This window comes from Ranitomeya imitator, chromosome 5 (genome assembly GCF_032444005.1).
Source record: "Ranitomeya imitator isolate aRanImi1 chromosome 5, aRanImi1.pri, whole genome shotgun sequence".
In the NCBI taxonomy this organism is placed as follows: domain Eukaryota; kingdom Metazoa; phylum Chordata; class Amphibia; order Anura; family Dendrobatidae; genus Ranitomeya; species Ranitomeya imitator.
In genome coordinates, this window is record NC_091286.1 from 485,007,113 (window position 1) to 485,035,018 (window position 27,906).

The window sequence follows — 27,906 nt, forward strand, 5'->3', positions numbered from 1 at the left end:
CTTCACAGACGTTTACAACACAGATCCGTGAAAATAAAAAATCATTTTTCTTTCCTCAAAAATTATGTTTTAGCAAGCATTTTTTTAGATTCACAAGGGTAACAGGAGAAATTGGACCCCAGTAATTGTTGCGCAGTTTGTCCTGAGTATGCTGGTACCCCATATGTGGGGGTAAACCACTGTTTGGGCACACGTCAGGGCTCGGAAGTGAGGGAGCACCATTTGACTTTTTGAATACGAGATTGGCTGGAATCAATGGTGGCGCCATGTTGCGTTTGGAGACCCCTGATGTGCCTAAACAGTGGTAACCCCTCAATTCTAACTCCAACACTAACCCCAACACACCCCTAACCCTAATCCCAACTGTAGCCATAATCCTAATCACAACCCTAACCCCAACACACCCCTAACCACAACACTAATTCCAACCCTAACCCTAAGGCTATGTGCCCACGTTGCGGATTCGTGTGAGATATTTCCGCACCATTTTTGAAAAACCTGCGGGTAAAAGGCACTGTGTTTTACCTGCGGATTTTCCGCGGATTTCCAGTGTTTTTTGTGCGGATTTCACCTGCGGATTCCTATTGAGGAACAGGTGTAAAACGCTGCGGAATCCGCACAAAGAATTGACATGCTGCGGAAAATACAACGCAGCGTTCCCGCGCGGTATTTTCCGCATCACGGGCACAGCGGATTTGGTTTTTCATATGTTTACATGGTACTGTAAACCTGATGGAACACTGCAGCGAATCCGCAGCCAAATCCGCACCGTGTGCACATGGCCTAATTCTAAAGGTATGTGCACACGCTGCGGAAAACGCTGCGGATCCGCAGCAGTTTCCCATGAGTGTACAGTTCAATGTAAACCTATGGGAAACAAAAATCGCTGTACACATGCTGCGGAAAAACTGCACGGAAACGCAGCGGTTTACATTCCGCAGCATGTCACTTCTTTGTGCGGATTCCGCAGCGGTTTTACAACTGCTCCAATAGAAAATCGCAATTGTAAAACCGCAGTGAAATGCGCAGAAAAAAACGCGGTAAATCCGCCATAAATCCGCAGCGGTTTAGCACTGCGGATTTATCAAATCCGCAGCGGAAAAATCCGCAGAGGACCAGAATACGTGTGCACATTCCTAACCCTAACCCTACCCCTAACCCTACCCCTAACCCTAGCCCTAACCCTAACCCTACCCCTAACCCTACCCCTACCCCTAACCCTACCCCTACCCCTAACCCTAACCCTACCCCTAACCCTACCCCTAACCCTAACCCTACCCCTAACCCTAACCCTATTCTAACATTAGTGGAAAAAAAAAAATTTCTTTATTTTTTTATTGTCCCTACCTATGGGGGTGACAAAGGGGGGGGGTCATTTATTATTTTTTTTATTTTGATCACTGAGATAGATTATATCTCAGTGATCAAAATGCACTTTGGAACGAATCTGCCGGCCGGCAGATTCGGCGGGCGCACTGCACATGCGCCCGCCATTTTGGAAGATGGCGGCGCCCGGGAGAAGACGGACGGGACCACGGCTGGATCGGTAAGTATGATAGGGTGGGGGGGGACCACGGGGGGGGGGATCGGAGCACGGGGGGGGGGATCGGAGCACGGGGGGGGGAATCGGAGCGCGGGAGGGGTGGAACGGAGCGCGGGGGGCGTGGAACGGAGCACGGGGGGGCTGGAATGGAGCACGGGGGGGTGGAACGGAGCACGGGGGGGGTGGATCGGAGTGCAGGGGGGGTGATTGGAGCACGGGGGGGTGATTGGAGCACGGGGGGAGCGGACACGAGCACGGGGGGGAGCGGAGCACAGGGCGGAGGGGAGCCGGAGCAGTGTACCGGCCAGATCGGGGGGGTGGGGGGGCGATCGGAGGGGTGGGGTGGGGGCACACTAGTATTTCCAGCCATGGCCGATGATATTTCAGCATCGGCCATGGCTGGATTGTAATATTTCACCCGTTATAATGGGTGAAATATTACAAATCGCTCTGATTGGCAGTTTCACTTTCAACAGCCAATCAGAGCGATCGTAGCCACGAGGGGGTGAAGCCACCCCCCCTGGGCTAAACTACCACTCCCCCTGTCCCTGCAGATCGGGTGAAATGGGAGTTAACCCTTTCACCCGATCTGCAGGGACGCGATCTTTCCATGACGCCGCATAGGCGTCATGGGTCGGATTGGCACCGACTTTCATGACGCCTACGTGGCGTCAAAGGTCGGGAAGGGGTTAACTTGTTGAACTGGGTCACCAGAGGAGCGGGGTTTCAAAGCCAGAAATAGTTTACAATTATTTTTAAAATTCAAAAACTTAGCTCTATCTCCAAAAAATAACTCAGGAATAGGAATTTTAGGTTCTAACATAGGATTCTGAACCACTAAATCTTGAATGTTCTGTACTCTTATAGTGAGATTATCCATCAAAGAGGACAGACCCTGAATGTCCATGTCCACACCTGTGTTCTGAACCACCCTGATGTATAGGGGAAAAGAAAGACAGAACACAGTGCAAAGAAAAGAAAATGGTCTCAGAACTTCTCTTTTCCCTCTATTGAGAAGCATTAGTACTTTGGGCCTCCAGTACTGTTATGAACAGGTAATTCAGAACCACAATGGACCTTGAAGTTCAGAGCATACAAAGTGACCTGACATTTACCAAAAACATATGACGAGCTCTGAGACGTGGAAACTCTGCTGACCGCAATCCCTAATCCTATCACACCACACTAGAGGTAGCCGTGGATTGCGCCTAACGCTCCCTATGCAACTCGGCACAGCCTGAGAAACTAACTAGCCCTGAAGTCAGAAAAATAAGCCTACCTTGCCTCAGAGAAATTCCCCAAAGGAAAAGGCAGCCCCCCACATATAATGACTGTGAGCAAAGATGAAATACAAACACAGAGATGAAATAGATTTAGCAAAGTGAGGCCCGACTTACTGAATAGACCGAGGATAGGAAAGATAGCTTTGCGGTCAACACAAAAACCTACAAACAACCACGCAGAGGGGCAAAAAGACCCTCCGCACCGACTAACGGTACGGAGGTGCTCCCTCTGCGTCTCAGAGCTTCCAGCAAGCAAGAAAAACCAATATAGCAAGCTGGACAGAAAATATAGCAAACAAAAATAACATAAGCAGAACTTAGCTTATGCAGGAGAGACAGGCCACAGGAACGATCCAGGAGGAAGCAAGACCAATACTAGAACATTGACTGGAGGCCAGGATCAAAGCACCAGGTGGAGTTAAATAGAGCAGCACCTAACGACTTAACCTCATCACCTGAGGAAGGAAACTCAGAAGCCGCAGTACCACTCTCATCCACCAAAGGAAGCTTATAGACAGAACCAGCCGCAGTACCACTCACGACCACAGGAGGGAGCTTGGCCACAGAATTCACAACATCTGTGTCTCTCGGCATTTCTCTCAGCTCTGCACTCTGTGGCTTGATCTCAACTGTGCTCTCTGTAACCTTGCTCTGCACTTTGTGGCTTTGTTCTGTGGCTCTGCTCAGCTCTCACTCTGCGGCTCAGCTCCTTGCGGTTCTACGTCTCTTGGCATTGGCTCCGCCTCCTGCGTTTCTGCATGTGTCTCCGCCTCCTGCATTTCTGCACATGGCTCCGCCTCCAGCTCTTAGCTCCGCCTTCTCCTTCTCTGCTCTTAGCTCTGCCATCTCCTTCTCAGCTGTTAGCTCTGCCTTCTCCTTCTCTGCTTTTTGCTCTGCCTTCTCCTTCCTGCTCTTACTCCACCTCCTGTGGTCTGCTTTGCATCTGCTCTTGCTATATTTCTGTTCAGCAACTTGCCGTACAGGTCTCTACCTGTTTCCATATACTCTCCAGTCTGAACAGGTTCTTACCTGTTTTCATACACCCACCTGTATACCAGTTTGTACCAGAGTATGAACCCTGTAACATAGTAACATAGTTAGTAAGGCCGAAAAAAGACATTTGTCCATCCAGTTCAGCCTATATTCCATCATAATAAATCCCCAGATCTACGTCCTTCCACAGAACCTAATTGTATGATACAATATTGTTCTGCTCCAGGAAGACATCCAGGCCTCTCTTGAACCCCTCGACTGAGTTCGCCATCACCACCTCCTCAGGCAAGCAATTCCAGATTCTCACTGCCCTAACAGTAAAGAATCCTCTTCTATGTTGGTGGAAATACCTTCTCTCCTCCAGACGCAAAGAATGCCCCCTTGTGCCCGTCACCTTCCTTGGTATAAACAGATCCTCAGCGAGATATTTGTATTGTCCCCTTATATACTTATACATGGTTATTAGATCGCCCCTCAGTCGTCTTTTTTCTAGACTAAATAATCCTAATTTCACTAATCTATCTGGGTATTGTAGTTCTCCCATCCCCTTTATTAATTTTGTTGCCCTCCTTTGTACTCTCTCTAGTTCCATTATATCCTTCCTGAGCACCGGTGCCCAAAACTGGACACAGTACTCCATGTGCGGTCTAACTAGGGATTTGTACAGAGGCAGTATAATGCTCTCATCATGTGTATCCAGACCTCTTTTAATGCACCCCATGATCCTGTTTGCCTTGGCAGCTGCTGCCTGGCACTGGCTGCTCCAGGTAAGTTTATCATTAACTAGGATCCCCAAGTCCTTCTCCCTGTCAGATTTACCCAGTGGTTTCCCATTCAGTGTGTAATGGTGATATTGATTCCTTCTTCCCATGTGTATAACCTTACATTTATCATTGTTAAACCTCATCTGCCACCTTTCAGCCCAAGTTTCCAACTTATCCAGATCCATCTGTAGCAGAATACTATCTTCTCTTGTATTAACTGCTTTACATAGTTTTGTATCATCTGCAAATATCGATATTTTACTGTGTAAACCTTCTACCAGATCATTAATGAATATGTTGAAGAGAACAGGTCCCAATACTGACCCCTGCGGTACCCCACTGGTCACAGCGACCCAGTTAGAGACTATACCATTTATAACCACCCTCTGCTTTCTATCACTAAGCCAGTTACTAACCCATTTACACACATTTTCCCCCAGACCAAGCATTCTCATTTTGTGTACCAACCTCTTGTGCGGCACGGTATCAAACGCTTTGGAAAAATCGAGATATACCACGTCCAATGACTCACCGTGGTCCAGCCTATAGCTTACCTCTTCATAAAAACTGATTAGATTGGTTTGACAGGAGCGATTTCTCATAAACCCATGCTGATATGGAGTTAAACAGTTATTCTCATTGAGATAATCCAGAATAACATCCCTCAGAAACCCTTCAAATATTTTACCAACAATAGAGGTTAGACTTACTGGCCTATAATTTCCAGGTTCACTTTTAGAGCCCTTTTTGAATATTGGCACCACATTTGCTATGCGCCAATCCTGCGGAACAGACCCTGTCGCTATAGAGTCCCTAAAAATAAGAAATAATGGTTTATCTATTACATTACTTAGTTCTCTTAGTACTCGTGGGTGTATGCCATCCGGACCCGGAGATTTATCTATTTTAATCTTATTTAGCCGGTTTCGCACCTCTTCTTGGGTTAGATTGGTGACCCTTAATATAGGGTTTTCATTGTTTCTTGGGATTTCACCTAGCATTTCATTTTCCACCGTGAATACAGTGGAGAAGAAGGTGTTTAATATGTTAGCTTTTTCCTCGTCATCTACAACCATTCTTTCCTCACTATTTTTTAAGGGGCCTACATTTTCAGTTTTTATTCTTTTACTATTGATATAGTTGAAGAACAGTTTGGGATTAGTTTTACTCTCCTTAGCAATGTGCTTCTCTGTTTCCTTTTTGGCAGCTTTAATTAGTTTTTTAGATAAAGTATTTTTCTCCCTATAGTTTTTTAGAGCTTCAATGGTGCCATCCTGCTTTAGTAGTGCAAATGCTTTCTTTTTACTGTTAATTGCCTGTCTTACTTCTTTGTTTAGCCACATTGGGTTTTTCCTATTTCTAGTCCTTTTATTCCCACAAGGTATAAACCGCTTACACTGCCTATTTAGGATGTTCTTAAACATTTTCCATTTATTATCTGTATTCTTATTTCTGAGGATATTGTCCCAGTCTACCAGATTAAGGGCATCTCTAAGCTGGTCAAACTTTGCCTTCCTAAAGTTCAGTGTTTTTGTGACTCCCTGACAAGTCCCCCTAGTGAAAGACAGGTGAAACTGTACAATATTGTGGTCGCTATTTCCTAGATGCCCGACCACCTGCAGATTTGTTATTCTCTCAGGTCTATTAGATAGTATTAAGTCTAAAAGTGCTGCTCCTCTGGATGGATTCTGCACCAATTGTGAAAGATAATTTTTCTTGGTTATTAGCAGAAACCTGTTGCCTTTATGGGTTTCACAGGTTTCTGTTTCCCAGTTAATATCCGGGTAGTTAAAGTCCCCCATAACCAGGACCTCATTATGGGTTGCAGCTTCATCTATCTGCTTTAGAAGTAGACTTTCCATGGTTTCTGTTATATTTGGGGGGTTGTAACAGACCCCAATGAGAATTTTGTTACCAATTTTTCCCTCCATGAATTTCGACCCATATGGACTCGACTGTTGTGAATTTTGTGGCTGAATTCACTCCTGTGGTCACAAGTGGTACTGCAGCTTCTGAGCTTCTTCCCTCAGGTGTTCTGGTGAGCTCGTTAACTGCTTCGTTACTTAACTCCGCCTGATGCTGCTATCCCTGCTCCTTGTCAATGTTCCAGTGTTGGATCTGAGCTTCTCCTGATTGTTCCTGTGACCTGCTGCTCTGTATAGCTAAGTGCTTTTTTGCTATTTTGTTGTTTTTTTTCTGTCCAGCTTGTCTTTTGTTTTGCTGGTAGCTCTGAGAAGCAAAGGGTGTACCGCCGTGCCGTTAGTTCGGCACGGTGGGTCTTTTTTGCCCCCTTTGCGTGGTTTTTGCTTTAGGGTTTTTTGTAGACTGCAAAGTTCGCTTTACTATCCTCGCTCTGTCTAAGAATATCGGGCCCCACTTTGCTGAATCTATTTCATCCCTACATAGTTACATAGTTATTAAGGTTGAAGGAAGACTATATGTCCATCTAGTTCAACCCATAGCCTAACCTAACAGGCCCTAACATGTTGATCCAGAGGAAGGCAAAAAAAACCCATGTGCAAAGAGTAAGCTCCACATTGGGGAAAAAAATTCCTTCCCGACTCCACATACGGCAATCAGACTAGTTCCCTGGATCAACGCCCTATCAAGGAATCTAGTGTATATACCCTGTAACATCATACTTTTCCAGAAAGGTATCCAGTCCCCTCTTAAATTTAAGTAATGAATCACTCATTGCAACATCACACGGCAGAGAGTTCCATAGTCTCACTGCTCTTACAGTAAAGAATCCGTGTCTGTTATTATGCTTAAACCTTTTTTCCTCCAACCGCAGAGGATGCCCCCTTGTCCCTGTTTCAGGTCTATGATTAAAAAGATCATCAGAAAGGTCTTTGTACTGTCCCCTCATATATTTATACATTAAAATGAGATCACCCCTTAGTCTTCGTTTTTCCAAACTAAATAGCCCCAAGTGTAATAACCTATCTTGGTATTGCAGACCCCCCAGTCCTCTAATAACCTTGGTCGCTCTTCTCTGCACCCGCTCCAGTTCAGCTATGTCTTTCTTATACACCGGAGACCAGAACTGTGCACAGTATTCTAAGTGTGGTCGAACTAGTGACTTGTATAGAGGTAAAATTATATTCTCCTCATGAGCATCTATGCCTCTTTTAATGCATCCCATTATTTTATTTGCCTTTGTAGCAGCTGCCTGACACTGGCCACTGAATTTAAGTTTGTCATCCACCCATACACCCAGGTCTTTTTCATTGACGGTTTTGCCCAGAGTTTTAGAATTAAGCACATAATTATACATCTTATTACTTCTACCCAAGTGCATGACCTTACATTTATCCCCATTAAAGCTCATTTGCCATTTATCAGCCCAAGCTTCTAGTTTACATAAATCATCCTGTAATATAAAATTGTCCTCCTCTGTATTGATTACCCTGCAGAGTTTAGTGTCATCTGCAAATATTGAAATTCTACTCTGAATGCCCCCTACAAGGTCATTAATAAATATGTTAAAAAGAAGAGGGCCCAATACTGACCCCTGTGGTACCCCACTGCTAACCGCTACCCAGTCCGAGTGTGCTCCATTAATAACCACCCTTTGTTTCCTATCCCTGAGCCAGCTCTCAACCCACTTGCACATATTTTCCCCTATCCCCATTATTCTCATTTTATGTATCAACCTTTTGTGTGGCACCGTATCAAAAGCTTTTGAAAAGTCCATAAACACTACATCCACTGGGTTCCCTTGGTCCAATCCGGAACTTACCTCTTCATAGAAACTGATCAAATTAGTCTGACATGAACGGTCCCTAGTAAACCCGTGCTGATACTGGGTCATGAGGTTATTCCTCTTCAGATACTCCAGTATAGCGTCCCTTAGAATGCCCTCCAGGATTTTACCCACAGTAGAGGTTAAGCTTACTGGCCTATAGTTTCCGAGTTCAGTTTTTGTTCCCTTTTTGAATATTGGCACCACATTTGCTATACGCCAGTCCTGTGGCACAGACCCTGTTATTATGGAGTCTTTAAAGATTAAAAATAATGGTCTATCAATGACTGTACTTAATTCCTGCAGTACTCGAGGGTGTATCCCATCCGGGCCCGGAGATTTGTCAATTTTAGTGATTTTTAGACGCCGCCGCACTTCCTGCTGGGTTAAGCAGGTGACATTTAATTGGGAATTTTTATCACTAGACATTTTGTCTGCTACGTTTTGTCTTTTCATCTTACTCACAGTCATTATATGTGGGGGGCTGCCTTTTCCTTTGGGGTATTTCTCTGGGGGCAAGTTAGGCCTATTTTTCTATCTTCAGGCTAGCTAGTTTCTTAGGCTGTGCCGAGTTGCATAGGTAGTTGCTAGGCGCAATCCACAGCCGCTATTAGTTGTGTTTAGGTTAGGATTAGGTGTGTAGTCTACAGAGTTTCCACGTCTCAGAGCTCGATCTTTTATTTTTGGGTATTTGTCAGATCACTGTGTGCGCTCGGATCGCTAGGCACACTGTGTCTCTGGATTGCCTTCATTACACCTTTCATTAGCAGACATAACAGTACAAGGAGCCAAACTAATGATTCTCAATAGAGGGAAAGAAAAAGTTCTGACATCATTTTTTTTTTTTTTCTGCTCTGTGTGCATTTTTTTTTTCCCCCTAGACATTTGGGTGATTCTGGACACAGGTGTGGACATGGATATTCAGGGTCTGTGCTCTTCAATGGATAATCTCGTTATAAATGTACAAAAGATTCAAGATGCTATTGATCGGAAATCTATGATAGAACCAAGAATTCCTATTCCTGATTTGTTTTTTGGGGATAGAACTAACTTTCTAAGTTTTAAAAATAATTGTAAGCTATTTCTGGCCTTGAAACCTCATTCTTCTGGTAATCCTATTCAACAGGTTTTGATTATTATTTCTTTTTTGCGCGGCGACCCTCAAGACTGGGCATTTTCTCTTGCGCCAGGAGACCCTGTATTGAGTAGTGTCGATGCGTTTTTCCTGGCGCTCGGATTACTGTACGATGAGCCTAATTCAGTGGATCAGGCTGAGAAAAATTTGCTGGCTTTGTGCCAGGGTCAGGATGATATAAAAGTATATTGTCAGAAATTTAGGAAATGGTCAGTACTCACTCAGTGGAATGAATCTGCGCTGGCAGCTTTGTTCAGAAAGGGTCTCTCTGAGGCTCTTAAGGATGTCATGGTGGGATTTCCTATGCCTGCTGGTTTGAATGAGTCTTTGTCTTTGGCCATTCAAATCGGTCGACGCTTGCGCGAGCGTAAATCTGTGCACCATTTGGCGGTATTGCCTGAGGTTAAACCTGAGCCTATGCAGTGCGATAGGACTATGACCAGAGTTGAACGGCAGGAATACAGACGTCTGAATGGGCTGTGTTTCTACTGTGGTGATTCCACTCATGCTATTTCTGATTGTCCTAAGCGCACTAAGCGGTCCGCTAGGTCTGCCATCATTGGTACTGTACAGTCCAAATTCCTTCTGTCCATTACCCTGATATGCTCTTTGTCGTCGTTTTCTGTCATGGCGTTTGTGGATTCAGGCGCTGCCCTGAATCTGATGGATTTGGATTATGCTAAACGTTGTGGGTTTTTCTTGGAGCCTTTGCGGTGTCCTATTCCATTGAGAGGAATTGATGCTACACCTCTGGCCAAGAATAAACCTCAGTACTGGGCCCAGCTGACCATGTGCATGGCTCCTGCACATCAGGAAGTTATTCGCTTTCTGGTGCTACATAATCTGCATGATGTGGTCGTGTTGGGGTTGCCATGGCTACAAACCCATAATCCAGTATTGGATTGGAATTCCATGTCGGTATCCAGCTGGGGTTGTCAGGGGGTACATGGTGATGTTCCATTTTTGTCGATTTCGTCATCCACCCCTTCTGAGGTCCCAGAGTTCTTGTCTGATTATCAGGATGTATTTGAAGAGCCCAAGTCCGATGCCCTACCTCCGCATAGGGATTGTGATTGTGCTATCAATTTGATTCCTGGTAGTAAATTCCCTAAAGGTCGATTATTTAATTTATCCGTGCCCGAACACGCCGCTATGCGCAGTTATGTGAAGGAATCCCTGGAGAAGGGACATATTCGCCCATCATCATCACCACTGGGAGCAGGGTTCTTCTTTGTAGCCAAGAAGGATGGTTCGCTGAGACCGTGTATTGATTACCGCCTTCTTAATAAGATCACTGTTAAATTTCAGTATCCCTTGCCATTGTTATCTGACTTGTTTGCTCGGATTAAGGGGGCTAGTTGGTTCACTAAGATAGATCTTCGGGGTGCGTATAATCTGGTGAGAATCAGGCAAGGAGATGAATGGAAAACTGCATTCAATACGCCCGAGGGTCATTTTGAGTATCTAGTGATGCCGTTCGGACTTGCCAATGCTCCATCTGTGTTTCAGTCTTTTATGCATGACATCTTTCGTGAGTATCTGGATAAATTCCTGATTGTTTACTTGGATGACATTTTGATCTTCTCAGATGATTGGGAGTCTCATGTGAAGCAGGTCAGAATGGTTTTTCAGGTCCTGCGTGCTAATTCTTTGTTTGTGAAGGGATCAAAGTGTCTCTTCGGTGTGCAGAAAGTTTCATTTTTGGGGTTCATCTTTACCCCTTCTACTATCGAGATGGATCCAGTTAAGGTCCAAGCCATCCAGGATTGGATTCAGCCGACATCTCTGAAAAGTCTGCAAAAGTTCCTGGGCTTTGCTAATTTTTATCGTCGCTTCATCTGTAATTTTTCTAGCATTGCCAAACCATTGACCGATTTGACCAAGAAGGGTGCTGATTTGGTTAATTGGTCTTCTGCTGCTGTGGAAGCTTTTCAGGAGTTGAAGCGTCGTTTTTGTTCTGCCCCTGTGTTGTGTCAGCCAGATGTTTCTCTTCCGTTCCAGGTCGAGGTTGATGCTTCTGAGATTGGAGCAGGGGCAGTTTTGTCACAGAGAGGTTCTGATTGCTCAGTGATGAAACCATGTGCTTTCTTTTCCAGGAAGTTTTCGCCCGCTGAGCGTAATTATGATGTGGGCAACCGAGAGTTGCTGGCCATGAAGTGGGCATTCGAGGAATGGCGCCATTGGCTTGAAGGAGCCAAGCATCGCGTGGTGGTATTGACTGATCATAAGAACTTGACTTATCTCGAGTCTGCCAAGCGCTTGAATCCTAGACAGGCCCGTTGGTCGTTATTTTTTGCCCGCTTCGACTTTGTGATTTCGTACCTTCCGGGCTCTAAAAATGTGAAGGCGGATGCTCTGTCTAGGAGTTTTGTGCCCGACTCTCCGGGTTTATCTGAGCCAGCGGGTATCCTCAAGGAAGGAGTCATTGTGTCTGCCATCTCCCCTGATTTGCGGCGGGTGCTGCAAAAATTTCAGGCGAATAAACCTGATCGTTGTCCAGCGGAGAAACTGTTTGTCCCTGATAGGTGGACGAATAAAGTTCTCTCTGAGGTTCATTGTTCGGTGTTGGCTGGTCATCCTGGAATCTTTGGTACCAGAGAGTTAGTGGCTAGATCCTTCTGGTGGCCATCTCTGTCACGGGATGTACGTACTTTTGTGCAGTCCTGTGGGATTTGTGCTAGGGCTAAGCCCTGCTGTTCTCGTGCCAGTGGGTTGCTTTTGCCCTTGCCGGTCCCAAAGAGGCCTTGGACACATATTTCGATGGATTTCATTTCTGACCTTCCCGTTTCTCAAAAGATGTCAGTCATTTGGGTGGTCTGTGATCGCTTTTCTAAAATGGTCCATCTGGTGCCCTTGGCTAAATTGCCTTCCTCCTCTGATTTGGTACCTTTGTTCTTTCATCATGTGGTTCGGTTGCATGGCATTCCTGAGAATATTGTTTCTGACAGAGGTTCCCAGTTTGTTTCTAGGTTTTGGCGAGCCTTTTGTGGTAGGATGGGCATTGACCTATCCTTTTCCTCGGCTTTCCATCCTCAGACTAATGGCCAGACCGAACGAACCAATCAGACCTTGGAAACATATCTGAGATGTTTTGTTTCTGCTGACCAGGATGATTGGGTGTCCTTTTTGCCGTTGGCTGAGTTCGCCCTTAATAATCGGGCCAGCTCGGCTACCTTGGTTTCTCCATTTTTTTGCAATTCTGGGTTCCATCCTCGTTTCTCTTCAGGACAGGTTGAGTCTTCGGACTGTCCTGGTGTGGATTCTGTGGTGGACAGGTTGCAGCAGATCTGGACTCAGGTAGTGGACAATTTGACCTTGTCCCAGGAAAAGGCTCAACTTTTCGCTAATCGCAGACGCCGTGTGGGTCCCCGACTTCGTGTTGGGGATCTGGTTTGGTTATCTTCTCGTCATATTCCTATGAAGGTTTCCTCTCCTAAATTTAAACCTCGTTTTATTGGTCCGTATAGGATTTCTGAGGTTCTCAATCCTGTGTCTTTTCGTTTGACCCTCCCAGACTCCTTTTCCATACATAATGTATTCCATAGGTCGTTGTTGCGGAGATACGTGGCACCTATGGTTCCATCTGTTGAGCCTCCTGCCCCGGTTTTGGTGGAGGGGGAATTGGAGTATATTGTGGAGAAGATTTTGGATTCTCGTGTTTCTAGACGGAAACTCCAGTATCTGGTTAAATGGAAGGGTTATGCTCAGGAAGATAATTCCTGGGTTTTTGCCTCTGATGTTCATGCTCCCGATCTTGTTCGTGCCTTTCATGCGACTCATCCTGGTCGGCCTGGGGGCTCTGGTGAGGGTTCGGTGACCCCTCCTCAAGGGGGGGGTACTGTTGTGAATTTTGTGGCTGAATTCACTCCTGTGGTCACAAGTGGTACTGCAGCTTCTGAGCTTCTTCCCTCAGGTGTTCTGGTGAGCTCGTTAACTGCTTCGTTACTTAACTCCGCCTGATGCTGCTATCCCTGCTCCTTGTCAATGTTCCAGTGTTGGATCTGAGCTTCTCCTGATTGTTCCTGTGACCTGCTGCTCTGTATAGCTAAGTGCTTTTTTGCTATTTTGTTGTTTTTTTTCTGTCCAGCTTGTCTTTTGTTTTGCTGGTAGCTCTGAGAAGCAAAGGGTGTACCGCCGTGCCGTTAGTTCGGCACGGTGGGTCTTTTTTGCCCCCTTTGCGTGGTTTTTGCTTTAGGGTTTTTTGTAGACTGCAAAGTTCGCTTTACTATCCTCGCTCTGTCTAAGAATATCGGGCCCCACTTTGCTGAATCTATTTCATCCCTACGTTTTGTCTTTTCATCTTACTCACAGTCATTATATGTGGGGGGCTGCCTTTTCCTTTGGGGTATTTCTCTGGGGGCAAGTTAGGCCTATTTTTCTATCTTCAGGCTAGCTAGTTTCTTAGGCTGTGCCGAGTTGCATAGGTAGTTGCTAGGCGCAATCCACAGCCGCTATTAGTTGTGTTTAGGTTATGATTAGGTGTGTAGTCTACAGAGTTTCCACGTCTCAGAGCTCGTTCTTTTATTTTTGGGTATTTGTCAGATCACTGTGTGCGCTCGGATCGCTAGGCACACTGTGTCTCTGGATTGCCTTCATTACACCTTTCATTAGCAGACATAACACTCGACATCCTCATTTCCTTCGCTAATATCCTCCCTTAAAGTGGACTTTAGACAAGACTTTACATAGAGACAAACCCCTCCTCCTCTCCGATTTTTACTATCCTTTCTAAACAGACTGTAACCCTGTAAGTTAACTGCCCAGTCATAGCTTTCATCTAACCATGTCTCGGTTATTCCCACTATGTCAAAGTTACCTGTAGATATTTCTGCTTCTAGTTCTTCCATCTTGTTTGTCAGGCTTCTGGCGTTTGCGAGCATGCAGTTTAGAGGATTTTGTTTTGTTCCAATCTCCTCGCTGTGGATTGTTTTAGAAATGTTCTTACCTCCCTTCTGAGTATGTTTTCCTGGATCTTCTTTGTTCAAGTCTAATGCTTTTCTTCCCGTCCCCTCTTCTTCTAGTTTAACGCCCTCCTGATGAGTGTAGCGAGTCTTCTGGCGAATGTGTGTTTCCCAGGTTTGTTGAGGTGTAGTCTGTCTCTGGCGAGGAGTCCATCGTACAAGTAATTCACACCGTGGTCCAGGAATCCGAATCCTTGTTGTCTGCACCATCGTCTTAGCCAGTTGTTTGCATCAAGGATCCTGTTCCATCTCCTGGTGCCATGCCCATCTACTGGAAGGATAGAAGAAAAAACTACCTGTGCATCCAGTTCCTTTACTTTCTTCCCCAACTCTTCAAAGTCTTTGCAGATTGTCGGTAGGTCCTTCCTTGCCGTGTCATTGGTGCCAACATGTATCAGAAGAAATGGGTGGACGTCCTTGGAGCTGAAGAGCTTTGGTATCCTATCGGTCACATCCTTGATCATCGCACCTGGAAGGCAGCATACTTCTCTTGCAGTTATGTCCGGTCTGCAGATGGCTGCTTCTGTGCCTCTCAGTAGTGAGTCTCCCACCACCACCACTCTTCGTTGCTTCTTGGCTGTACTTTTTGCTGTCACTTGTTGCTGTGTGCCCTTTTCTTTTTTGCTTGCTGGTATTGCTTCATCCTTAGGTGTGCCATCTTCATCCTCTACAAAGATTTGATATCGGTTCTTCAGTTGTGTGGTTGGTGATTTCTCCATGGTCTTCTTGCTTCTTTTGGTCACATGCTTCCACTCATCTGCTTTTGGAGGTTCTCTGACACTTTTTTCACCTTCTGTGACCAGTAGAGCTGCTTCTGTTCTGTCTAGAAAGTCTTCATTCTCTTTGATGAGTTTCAAAGTTGCTATTCTTTCTTCCAGACCCCGCACCTTTTCTTCTAAAAGGGCCACTAGTCTACACTTATGACAGGTGAAATTTGATTCTTCTTCTGGTCGATCTGTGAACATGTAGCACATGCTGCAGCTCACCATGTAGGTTGTCACATCTGCCATGTTGCTCCTAGATCCTGCTGACTTGCTGTGTGTTTTCCTTCTTGTGTAATCTACTCAGCCAAGCTCTCTTGCAATAATGTCCTACAGGCAAAAATTCACGTGCCGTAAGGCGCGCGGTTTGGTGATGCTTTCCAAGCAGCTGGTCCCGGCTGTACCCAACGATCATCTAGCTTAGGGAGACTCTTCGCTTTTCCCAGAAGGCACTTGGAATATGCAAATTAGCCTCCTCAAGCTTGAATCCCTGGTTTGGTGATGCTTTCCAAGCAGCTGGTCCCGGCTGTACCCAACGATCTTCTAGCTTAGGGAGACTCTTCGCTTTTCCCAGAAGGCACCTGGAATATGCAAATTAGCCTACTCAAGCTTGAATCCCTGGTTTGGTGATGCTTTCCAAGCAGCTGGTCCCGGCTGTACCCAACGATCTTCTAGCTTAGGTAGACTCTTCGCTTTTCCCAGAAGGCACCTGGAATATGCAAATTAGCCTCCTCAAGCTTGAATCCCTGGTTTGGTGATGCTTTCCAAGCAGCTGGTCCCGGCTGTACCCAACGATCTTCTAGCTTAGGGAGACTCTTCGCTTTTCCCAGAAGGCACCTGGAATATGCAAATTAGCCTCCTCAAGCTTGAATCCCTGGTTTGGTGATGCTTTCCAAGCAGCTGGTCCCGGCTGTACCCAACGATCTTCTAGCTTAGGGAGACTCTTCGCTTTTCCCAGAAGGCACCTGGAATATGCAAATTAGCCTCCTCAAGCTTGAATCCCTGGTTTGGTGATGCTTTCCAAGCAGCTGGTCCCGGCTGTACCCAACGATCTTCTAGCTTAGGGAGACTCTTCGCTTTTCCCAAAAGGCACCTGGAATATGCAAATTAGCCTCCTCAAGCTTGAATCCCTGGTTTCAACCCTGTCTGCCCGTCTGTCTGCCTGTATCTCTGTCAAGCCAGTCTGCCCTTCAGGGTCTCTGCCGTACCCATCCGTCAGCCAGTGTCACAGTCGTGCCTGCCTGTGTCTTGTCCCCGGTGGGATCACTATCCACAGTCAGACTCCACCCTGGAGTGGCACCTGGTAGCTTCCTATTGCACAAGTCTGACCTCACCATCAGAGGCTCCAGCGAACACCTAGGAAGCTACTCAGTTACACCCCTTCCAGGGAAGTTTGGTCTGTGATCCAGTGGAGCCACACCCCCATTTGCCCACGCCATCCAGTCTGGGCGCGAGCGTTACAGCAACCAAAGGAACTACCAAAGTTGAGAAGTGGGGAATGAACTGGCAATAGCAATTAATGAACCCCATAAAGCGCTGCACCGCTTTGAGAGAATGGGGTTCCTGCCAGTCCATCACAGCCTGTAGTTTGGCAGGATCCATAGCCAATCCTTGGGCCGAGATGATATAGCCCAGGAAAGGCAAAGACTCCTGCTCAAACACACACTTCTCCAAGTTGGCATAGAGGGAATTAGCCAGTAGGAGGTCAACGACTCTGGAAGCATCTCTCCGGTGGGAGTCTATATCTGGAGAGTAGATGAGAATATCATCCAGGTAGACTACAACCGAGGTGGAGAGCATATCCCGGAAGATATCGTTCACAAAGTCTGGGAAAACGGCTGGGGCATTACAGAGCCCGAAGGGCATCACCAGATATTCATAGTGCCTCAAAATTATGAATTAACACATTTGGAATGATATACGTAACAAAAAAGCGTGAAACAGCTGAAATTATGTCTTATATTCTAGGCTCTTCAGAGTAGCCACCTTTTTCTTTGATGACTGCTTTGCACACTCTTGGCATTCTCTTGATGAGCTTCAAGAGGTAGTCACCGGGAATGGTTTTCACTTCACAGATATGCCCTGTCAGGTTTAATAAGTGGGATTTCTTGCCTTATAAATGGGGTTGGGGCCATCAGTTGTGTTGTGCAGAAGTCTGGTGGATTCACAGCTGATAGTCCTACTGAATAGACTGTTTGAATTTGTATTATGGCAAGAAAAAGGCAGCTAAGTAAAGAAAAATGAGTAGCCATCATTACTTTAGGAAATGAAGGTCAGTCGGTCCGAAAAATTGGGAAAACTTTGAAAGTGTACCCAAGTGCAGTGGCAAAAACCATCAAGCACTACTAAGAAACTGGCTCACATGAGGACCATTCCAGGAAAGGAAGACCAAGAGTCACCTCTGCTTCTGAGGATAAGTTTATCCAATTCACCAGCCTCAGAAATCGCAGGTTAACAACAGTTCAGATTAGAGACCAGGGCAATGCCACCCAGAGTTCTAGCAGCAGACACATCTCTACTACAACTGTTAAGAGGAGACTTTGTGCAGCAGACCTTCATGGTAAAATAGCTGCTCGGAAACCACTGCTAAGGACAGGCAACAAGCAGAAGAAAATTGTTTGGGCTAAAGAACACAAGGAATGGACATTATACCAGTGGAAATCTGTGCTTTAGTCTGATGAGTCCAAATTTGAGATCTTTGGTTCCAACCACCGTGTCTTTGTGGACGCAAAATAGGTGAACGGATGGACTCTACATGCCTGTTCCCACCATGAAGCATGGAGGAGGAGGTGTGATGGTGTAGGGGTGCTTTACTGGTGACACTCTTGGGGATTTATTCAAATTGAAGGCATACTGAACCAGCATGGCTACCACAGCATCTTGCAGCAGCATGCTATTCCATCCTGTTTGCATTTAGTCGGACCATCATGTATTTTTCAACAGGACAATGACCCCAAACACACCTCCAGGCTGTGTAAGGGCTATTTGACCAAGAAGGAGAGTGATGGGGTGCTATGCCAGATGACCTGGCCTCCATACTCACCATATCTGAACCCAATCGAGATGGTTTGGGGTGAGCTGAACCGCGGAGTGAAGGCAAAAAGGCCAACAAGTGCTAAGCATCTCTGGGAACTCCTTCAAGATTATTGGAAGACCATTCCCGGAGTCTACCTCTTGAAGCTCATCAAGAGAATGCCAAGAGTGTGCAAACAGTCATCAAAGTAAAAGGTGGCTACTCTGAAGAATCTAGAATATAAGACATAATTTCAGTTGTTTCACACTTTTTTTTAAGTATATCATTCCACATTTTTTAATTCATAGTTTTGATACCTTCAGTGTGAATGTATAAATCATAGTCATGAATATACAGAAAAATCTTTAAATGAGGTGTGTCCAAACTTTTGGTCTGTACTGTATATATATAAATATATATATATATATATATATATTAGTTTTTCTGCATTCAATTCTTAATCCTGTTGCACTGCTGGTTTTCTTGACTTTGGATTCCTCAATGGGTGAGCTGACTTATTTTTTACTTTTCTCTTAATAATAAAAGTTTAGATACAATTAATAAGGAAACTTGGTTTTCCGAGGCCTAGCAATTAGAAAATGTGTAAATCATGCTGCAATGGATTGAGAAGTGGAAGTGCTGATGATGGTGCATGCAAACGCAGAGGACGTGGGACAGGTGCGATTACGTTTGTTACTGGAAAGCCGGTAACGGGAATTATAATCGCTGCACAGACAAGCGGTGAATGCCGCGTCAGAGAGCACTGCAGCTCCAGGAATCTTCCTATTAGCTCATAGCAGGTTTGCCTACAACAACCATGCTGAACTAATTTTGATATATGATTGTGCAGCGATTATAATTCCTTTTACCGGCTTTCATTTAATAACCTCCTGTAACTGATGAAGGTCACAATTGACCGAAACGTTTTCCTGTATTTACTACAATAAATTTTTCCTGCTGCATCTTACCTAAAGTTGAGTGCTAGGTTTCTTATTGTTAATCTATATGGTTTGGGAACCTGTCCTTAGCACCCCTTCTCTAGTAGTGCTCACGGTCATAATGACCTGGAGAACCATAATGGCAGGTCAGTTTTAGCATTTAATGAACCTATTAAAAAAAAAAAAAAAAAAAAAAAAAACAAATGTGGGATTGCACTTTTTTGCAAATTTCACTGCACTTGGAATTTTTTGTTATTTTCCAGTACACAACACGATAAAACCAATGGTTTTGCTCAAAAGTATAGCTCATTCCACAAAAAACAAGCCTTCACATGGCCATATTAATGGAAAAATAAAAAAGTTATGGCTCTGAGAAAAAGGGGACTGTAGCAAAAAATGAAAACTCAAAACCGAAAAAAGCTCCTGGGTTTAAAGGGTTAATCACAATTCACAACCCCTCTTAAAAAGGCCTACATTATATCCCAAAATATCATGGGTGATGCTGAGCTAATGTTATCTTGAAAAAAGGCCTTCAGCTTCCCAGCTAATCCTTCTCTGTCCTTCAATATTGCCTGCTAAGATGGGTTGAGCTTCCACAGTCCTCTCGATATATTAGATAGGAGAAGAATGTTAAGAAAACCCTTAATGGGGAGTGGTCTGACAACCATCTCGTGAGATAATTCACCTTTCCCACCATCGGCAATAAGAACTGATTACCTATGGCCAGGTGTATCCTAGATGAAGAGTATGATGCTGAAAAGCAAGAATATTGTTGTGTATATAGGAATTTAGTCCTCCAGATAGCAAACAACTGCATCTCCCGTAATACCTTGACCAACGCTGTGTCCTCACTCCCCCCAACAAACAAGTCTCCCCGGTATTTATCTAGAGCCACATTGAGATACATATTGAAATCCCCAATAATAATAGCTGGCGTATCTGGGTTATCCATCAGCAACTGGATTATCAGCGGTATAGTTTCCATTAAGAATGGTGGATGAATATATAATGCTACTATGTGCACCCATATGCCATAAAGCAGGCATACCAAGGACATAAACCTGACTCCAGGATCTATTGTGGCTTTACACATGTAAAGGAAAGATTGCGGTAGATAAAAATACTAATGCCCCTGGTGTATGAGCTGTATGACAAATGAAAGGACAGCCCTCCATAAATTTAATAAGAGTTTGTGCACTTTCAGGGGCTGTATGAGTCTCCTGAACACAAATCACAGCTGTTTCAAAACCTTGAAGTATCTTAAAAATTGCTGATCTTTTATTGGGCTCATCCTAACACAGCCCTCCCTTAAAGCAGCTATCAGTTTTTGCATAAACATGTATAATCAAACTGTGATATAGCAAAAATGATTAAGGCTACTTTCTCACTTCCGTCTTTATAAAGACATCGCAATGCGTCGTTCTGTGCAAAAAACGCATCCTGCAAAGTTGTCCGCAGGATGCGTTTTTTGTACATAGACTTGTATTACCAACGCATCCAGTGCACGACGTATGGAACGTGTGTCCATACGTCGTGCACTGGATGCGTCAATAATTTGTGGACCATCTTCACAAAAAACATTCAATGCAACGTTTTTTTGTGCAACGTGTCCGCCATTTCCGACCAAGCATGCATGGCCGGAACTCCGCCCTCTCCTCCCCGCTCATCACAATGGGCAGCGGATGCATTGTAAAACTGCATCCGCTGCCCACGTTGTGCTAAATTTAGCACAATGTCCGTCGGTACGTAGGGCCGACGGTTTGCGACGTCCCCGTACCGACGGAAGTGTGAAAGTAGTCTAAAAGGAACAAGCTCTCCATAGCACCAGACAGAAGCAAAACAGACAAAAATGTCAGCGGGACTTCAATTGGCGCTTGTGGGAGTCCAGCCAATGCAGTGCCTGCTTGGGTTCATCAAAGAAATGCATCTCATTAAATGCAGCCATTCTCTACTCTGCAGGATACAACATGGCATATTGCACTTGTAATTGGCTCAATCATCTCTTCAGATCCAGAAACTGTGCCCATCGTTTTCTGCAATTCTGAGGAGAAATCCAGGAAAACTAACACCTTTGAACCTGCAATACAGATATCCTGAGATGCTGAGATGTGCGTGCAAGCTTCAGGATTTTGACCCTGTCCCTAAAATGCAGGAGCTTAATTAAACTGATCTTGGCAGTGCTCCTGGTGGCAGCGGCCTGGATAACACTCTGTGTGCCCTTTCAATAGTGAACAAGTTGGAGAGTTGCTCTTTACCAAACATGGAGTTCAGCCATTTTTCAAAGAATTCTGCTGGAGCACTCCTCTTCTTTCCGGAACTCCCAACAAACGGATATTGTTGCTCCAGAGATGATTTTACAGATCATCAGTTTTGTTTAATAGGGCCACAATTTTAACTTCTTTGGATAATGGTGGTAGCATATATTCCACTTCAATCACAAGGCCTTCAGCAGCAAACATGTGGTCACCCATTTTTTGCTTATCTTGTCTAATTTAAGACATGTCCATCTTTAATGATCCCATATGACCTTTCATATCAGTAAGAGCAGCACAGTACTGGCTTATAGCCTGAAATACATCCCCAAGTGTCAGGTCTGAGAGACTGCAAGTGGGGGAGGAACCACTTTCAGGCTATGTGCACTTGTTCAGTATTTTTTGCATTTTTTCGCTATAAAAACGTGATAAAAATGCAAAAAAACACTTACATATGCATCCCATTATTTTCAATGTATTCCGCATATGTTGTGCAAATGTTTCATTTTTTTCCGTGAAAAAAACGCATTGCAGAAAAAAACATAGCATGTTCATTTATTTTGCGGAATCGCTAATTTTCCGCACCCATAGACTAGTATTGGAAAACTTGAAATCCGCAAACATAAAAATATTTGTGTATTTCAAGCGTATTTGCTGCGGTTTAAAACACAGCAAACAGAAAATGACATAATGTCCTTCCCATAATGGCCATCCTATCATGCCATGTGCATCCCATAATCAAGGAAAACGAGACTCCCAGATCATTCCCATCTTCCTGGATGATGGCTGCCAACATGGAGTGGTATGACCTGATGGACCTGGATGTGCCGCTGATGATCAGTGTTGTAAGTGTGTGTATGTCTTTGTGTCTGTGTGGTGTGTGTTGTATTTGTGGTGTATGTGTGTTGTCTGACATAGGCCGATGAGACTACTACTCCCATCGGCCTAAGTCTGTTCCCTAACAGTCATGTCAGCAGGCTCAGCTCAATGGGGGCAGTATTTCCCATCACATCCCCATCACTTTTTATTTTATTTTTATGTCCGAATTTAGCTGCGCCCCCCTCCCCCCATTTTTCTAATTAAATTTCCTAATATTTCCCCCTTACATTGTCCCCTAATAATAATTTTCGTTGGTGACCAGTGGTTTCTAATTTCTCTTGGCCCATGTCTCTAAATTGCCCCATTAATTATTTATTAAATATTAAATTAGTCCCCCCAAAATAATTTTCATTGGTGGCCAGTGGTTATTAATTCATTTAGCACCATGTCATGTCCCTATATTGCCCCATACATGTCCTTACATGTGGCTGCTCTAAACCGCGGCCACCGATGCAATGAACGGGGCCGAAAAGCGACACCGTTAATTGTATAACAATTTCATCCAAAAGTAGCTCGTGCTGCTCGGGTGAACTCGTTCGGTAATGACTGCGGCTGCGTGGACTCCCCAGCCGACCGGAGATGAACTCGTTAGCGTGGGAAATTTTCCCGCTCTTATCAGTTCATGTCTGTTCAGCCGTGGAGGCTGCACAGAGATTAAATCAATCATTCTGCAGTGGTTTACAGCTGGGCTGGTGCATTAGTACGGGTCCCCATTGTCAACTTGACTTGTTAACCCTTTGATGGATTACTTCAAGGCCAGATTATCTCTTATCTGCAGCTCTTTTATGGATGAGGAAATGCTCACGGCTGTCTGTGTGTTACTTCTGGTCCTGGTGATCTGGCATATTTTTCCAGGCATGCTGCTATGTCCGGTCGTTTACCCTCCTCCATTGCTACTGTGCTAAGTGAGGCTGTGTCGCCATCTTGGATGCCAGACTCAATCAGAGCAGTCCCTTGCTTCTGCTTTTTATCTTGCCTTGTCATCACAGAGGACAATTTACCATGTCTCCGAGCTGCCATGCTCCCAGGTGAGCAGCAGATAAGACCAGATTACACAATGCATGTCCTGCTACATGCCCAGCCAGGCCACACACTTAACAAGCTTGTTTAGTTGTTCTTTTTCATACCTCTGATGCTGAATTTTATGGTGAGGATGCAGGAGAAGGTTTCTTCTGAAAGCTCTTCTTTGAAGGCCATAACCCTAAAAGACTAATTAAGGTTTAAAACCTTGGTCAAAGTTATCTGAGCACACAAATCTCCAAGCGTGCCCAAACTTTTGAATCTTTCCATTTATCTTTCTGTAATTTTTAAAATGTTAAAAAATTACAATATAATTTTTGCTTGCTTAAAACGCAAATGGAATGTGTTATCTTTAAATTAGCCCTTTTAGAGATCATCTCATCTTCAACTTGCTTAACTGTTCACAAGAGCAGTAATTTTGACCAAGGGTGACCAAACTTTTTACATGCCTCTCTATCCCAGTAGGAAATGTTTTAGTCAAGAAAAAAAAAATCTAAATAAACTCAGGAATGTTGATGGCATCTAATATATTTAATATAACTACATATAAATAAAAAGGAATCTTGAAAAAATCTGTTATATTTTATATTTGACACAGTAGTAGAGTAAATTAATTAGTTTAGCTTCATTGTACACAGTGCTGTGAATTGGTTGTATTACTATTTTATAAATGGATGCCCTCAGGAGTTACTAACCAAAGAATGGAAATTGATATATTACAGGAATTTATCATTTGTTATTGCTGTCAGATTTGTACAGGTAAATAGTTTATAGATATGATTATACATATATCTCATTTTAATGTTGCCAGCATCAAGACTTATTGGTCAGAGCTGTATCTTACAGCATTGGGATTCTGATTACTGAAATTCTTACAAAGCTTATTTTTGTTTCCTGCTACATTACAAGAGGTGGTTAGTTACCTATTGAGAAAACTGTATGTATGTCTGAGATAGAGAAAATTGTGAGCCTTATTAAGGAGAGAAAATCATTTAAATAATTACAAAGTGTGTTCCGCATTGTGGATTATCTGATATAAATGACAATAAAATAATAGCTACTTTTATTTTACAATAATGTACTTAAAGCGAACCTCTCACCCCCAAAATCGAGGGTGAGCTAAGCCCACCAGGATCAAGGGCTTATTTACAGCATTCTGTAATGCTGTAAATAAGCCCGCGATGTATCCTAAAAGATAAGAAAAAGAGGTTAAATTTTACTCACCCTGGGGCGGTCCCCGCTGCGGTCCGGTCCGATGGGTGCTGCGGTCCGGTCCGGCGCCTCCCATCTTCATCAGATGATGTCTTCTGGTCTTCACGCTGCAGCTCCAGAGCAGGCGTACTTTGTCTGCTCTGTTGAGGGCAGAGCAAAGTGCGCCTGCGCTGGGGCCGCAGTGTGGAGACCAGAAGAGGACGTCATCCTTTGAAGATGGGAGGCCCCAGACCAGACCGCGATGCCCACCGGATCAGACCGTCCACCCAGGTGAGTATAATCTAACCTCTTTTTCTCATCTTTTAGGATACATCACAGCTGATATCCGGCACTATGTGCCATGAGCGGTCACGGACCGCTCCTGGCACATTAACCCCCAGAATGCTGCAATCAAAGATGATCGCAGCGTTTTGGTGGCACAGGGAAGCATTGCGCAGGGAGGGGGCTCCCTGCGTGCTTCCCTGAGACCCTCGGAGCAACGCAATGTGATCTCATTGCTCCGAGGGTCTCCTACCTCCTCCTGGTGGCTTTCAAGCGCCTGCTCAGATCAGGCCCCGGGAAGCGTCTTTGCAGTGCCGGTCAGATCGCTGATCTGACAGTGCACTGCAAAGTGTCAGATCAGCGATCTGATCATATATATAGTGATGTCCCCCCTGGGGAAATGTAAAAAAAAGTAACATGTGTAAAAAAAAAAAAAAATTTCCAAAATAAAGAAAAAAAAATATCATTCCCATTAATACATTCCTTTATCTAAATAAAAAAACAATAAAAGTATACATATTTAGTATTGCCACGTCAGTAACGACCCACCATATAAAACTGTCCCACTAGTTAACCCCTTCAGTGAACACCGTAAATAAATGAGGCAAAAAGCGACGCTTTATTATCATTACTGCCAAACAAAAAGTGGAATAACACACGATCAAAAAGACGGATATAAGTAACCATGGTACTGATGAAAACGTCATCTTGTCCCGCAAAAAATGAGCCACAATACAGCATCATCAACTCAAAAATAAAAAAGTTATAGTCCTCAGAATAAAGCGATGCAAAAATAATTATTTTTTATATAAAATAGTTTTTATCGTATAAAAGCGCCGAAAACATAAAAAAATATAAATGAGGTATGGATGTAATCGTACTGGCCCAAAGAATAAAACTGCTTTATTATTTACCAAACGCAGAACGGTATAAGCGCCCCCCAAAAGAAATTCATAAATAGCTGGTTTTTGTTCATTCTACCTCACAAAAATCGTAATAAAAAGAAATAAAAAAAGTCACATGCCCAAAAATGGTACCAATAAAAATGTCAACTAGTCCCGCAAAAAACAAGACCTCACATGACTCTGTGGACCAAAATATGGAAAAATTATAGCTCTCAAAATGTGGAGCGTCTTTTAGTGTGTGACGGCTGCCAATCATAAAAATCCACTAAAAAAAACGCTATAAAAGTAAATCAAACCCCCCATCATCACACCCTTAGTTAGGGAAAAATAATAACATTTTTAAAAAATGTATTTATTTCCATTTTCCCATTAGGGTTAGATTTAGGGTTGGGGTTAAAGTTAGGGTTAGGATTGGGGCTAAAGTTAAGGTTAGGGTTGGGGTTAAAGTTAGGGTTGGGGCTAAAGTTAGGGTTAGGGTTGGGGCTAAAGTTAGGGTTAGGGCTACAGTTAGGGTTGGGGTTAGGGTTGGGGTTAGGGTTGGGGCTAAAGTTAGGGTTGGGGCTAAAGTTAGGGTTGGGGCTAAAGCTAGGGTTAGGATTGGGGCTAAAGTTAGGGTTAGGGTTGGGCTAAAGTTAGGGTAACGGTTGGGGCTAAAGTTAGGGTTAGGGTTGGGGCTAAAGTTAGGGTTTAGATTATATTTATGGTTGGGATTAGGGATGGGATTAGGGTTAGGGGTGTAGTTAGGGATAGGGATGGGATTATGGTTACAGGTGTATTTGGGTTACGGTTTCAGTTAGAATTGGGTGTTTCCACTGTTTAGGCACATCAGGGGCTCTCCAAATGAGACATGGCGTCCGATCTCAATTCCACCCAATTCTGCGTTGGAAAAGTAAAACAGTGCTCCTTCCCTTCCGAGCTCATCCGTTCGCCCAAACAGGGGTTTACCCCAACATATGGGGTATCAGCATACTCGGGACAAATTGGACAACAACTTTTGGGGTCCAATTTCTCCTGTTACCCTTGGGAAAATACAAAACTGGGGGCTAAAAATAATTTGTGTGGAAAAAAATGATTTTTTATTTTCACGGCTCTGCATTATAAACTGTAGTGAAACACTTGGGGGTTCAAATTTCTCACAACACATCTAAATAAGTTCTTTGGGTGGGTCTAGTTTCCAATATGGAGTAATTTGTGGGGGTTTCTACTGTTTAAGTACATCAGGAGCTCTGCAAACGCAATGTGATGCCTGCAGACCATTCCATCTAAGTCTGCATTCCAAACGGCGCTCCTTCCCTTCCAAGCTCTGCCATGCGCCCAAACAGTAGTGATTTCCCACATATGGGGTATCAGCGTACTCAGGACAAAATGGGACATAAATTTTTGGGGTCTAATTTCTCCTGTTACCTTTGGGAATATGCAAAACTGGGAGCTAAAAAATTATTTTTGTGAAGAAAAAAAGAATTTTTATTTTCACGGCTCTGCGTAATAAACTGTAGTGAAACACTTCGGGGTTCAAAGTGCTCACCCCACACCTAAATAAGTCCCTTAGGAGGTCTACTTTCCAAAATGGTGTCACTTGTGGGGGTTTCAATGTTTAGGCACATCAGGGGCTCTCCAAACATGACATGGCGTCCCACCTCAATTCCAGTCAATTTTGCATTGCAAAGTTAAATGGTGCTCCTTTCCTTCCAAGCTCTGCCATGCACACAAACAGTGGTTAACCCCCACATATGGGGCATCAGCATACTCAGGTCAAATTGCACAGCAACTTTGGTCCTATACAGCAGTGACATCACCCGAGGTCACTGTTCTATGGGGGAGATCGTCGTGGGACACTTGTTATTAATTGGACTATGGCGGACAGGTAGTATATGGTTTATTATTTTATGCTTTTTGCAGGTGCTGAAGTATGGTTAAATTAAGAATATTAAAATGCTTTTTTCTGGCTGTGTCTTTATTTTGTTTTTAATTCTTTCACTACTCTAGGATTAATAATGAATAGGCGTCTCATTGACGCCTCTCCATTATTTACCGGCTTAATGTCACCTTACAATAGCAAGGTGACATTAACCGCTTATTACCCCATATCCCACCGCTACATGGGAGTGGGAAGAGAGAGGCTAAGTGCCTGATTTGGCGCATCTCACAGATGCGCCATTTCTTGGGCGGCTGTGGAGGGGGCAGAGTTTCGGCGGCGCAGGCGCGGTAGAAAATGGCGGATGCGATGGACAAAAAAACGTT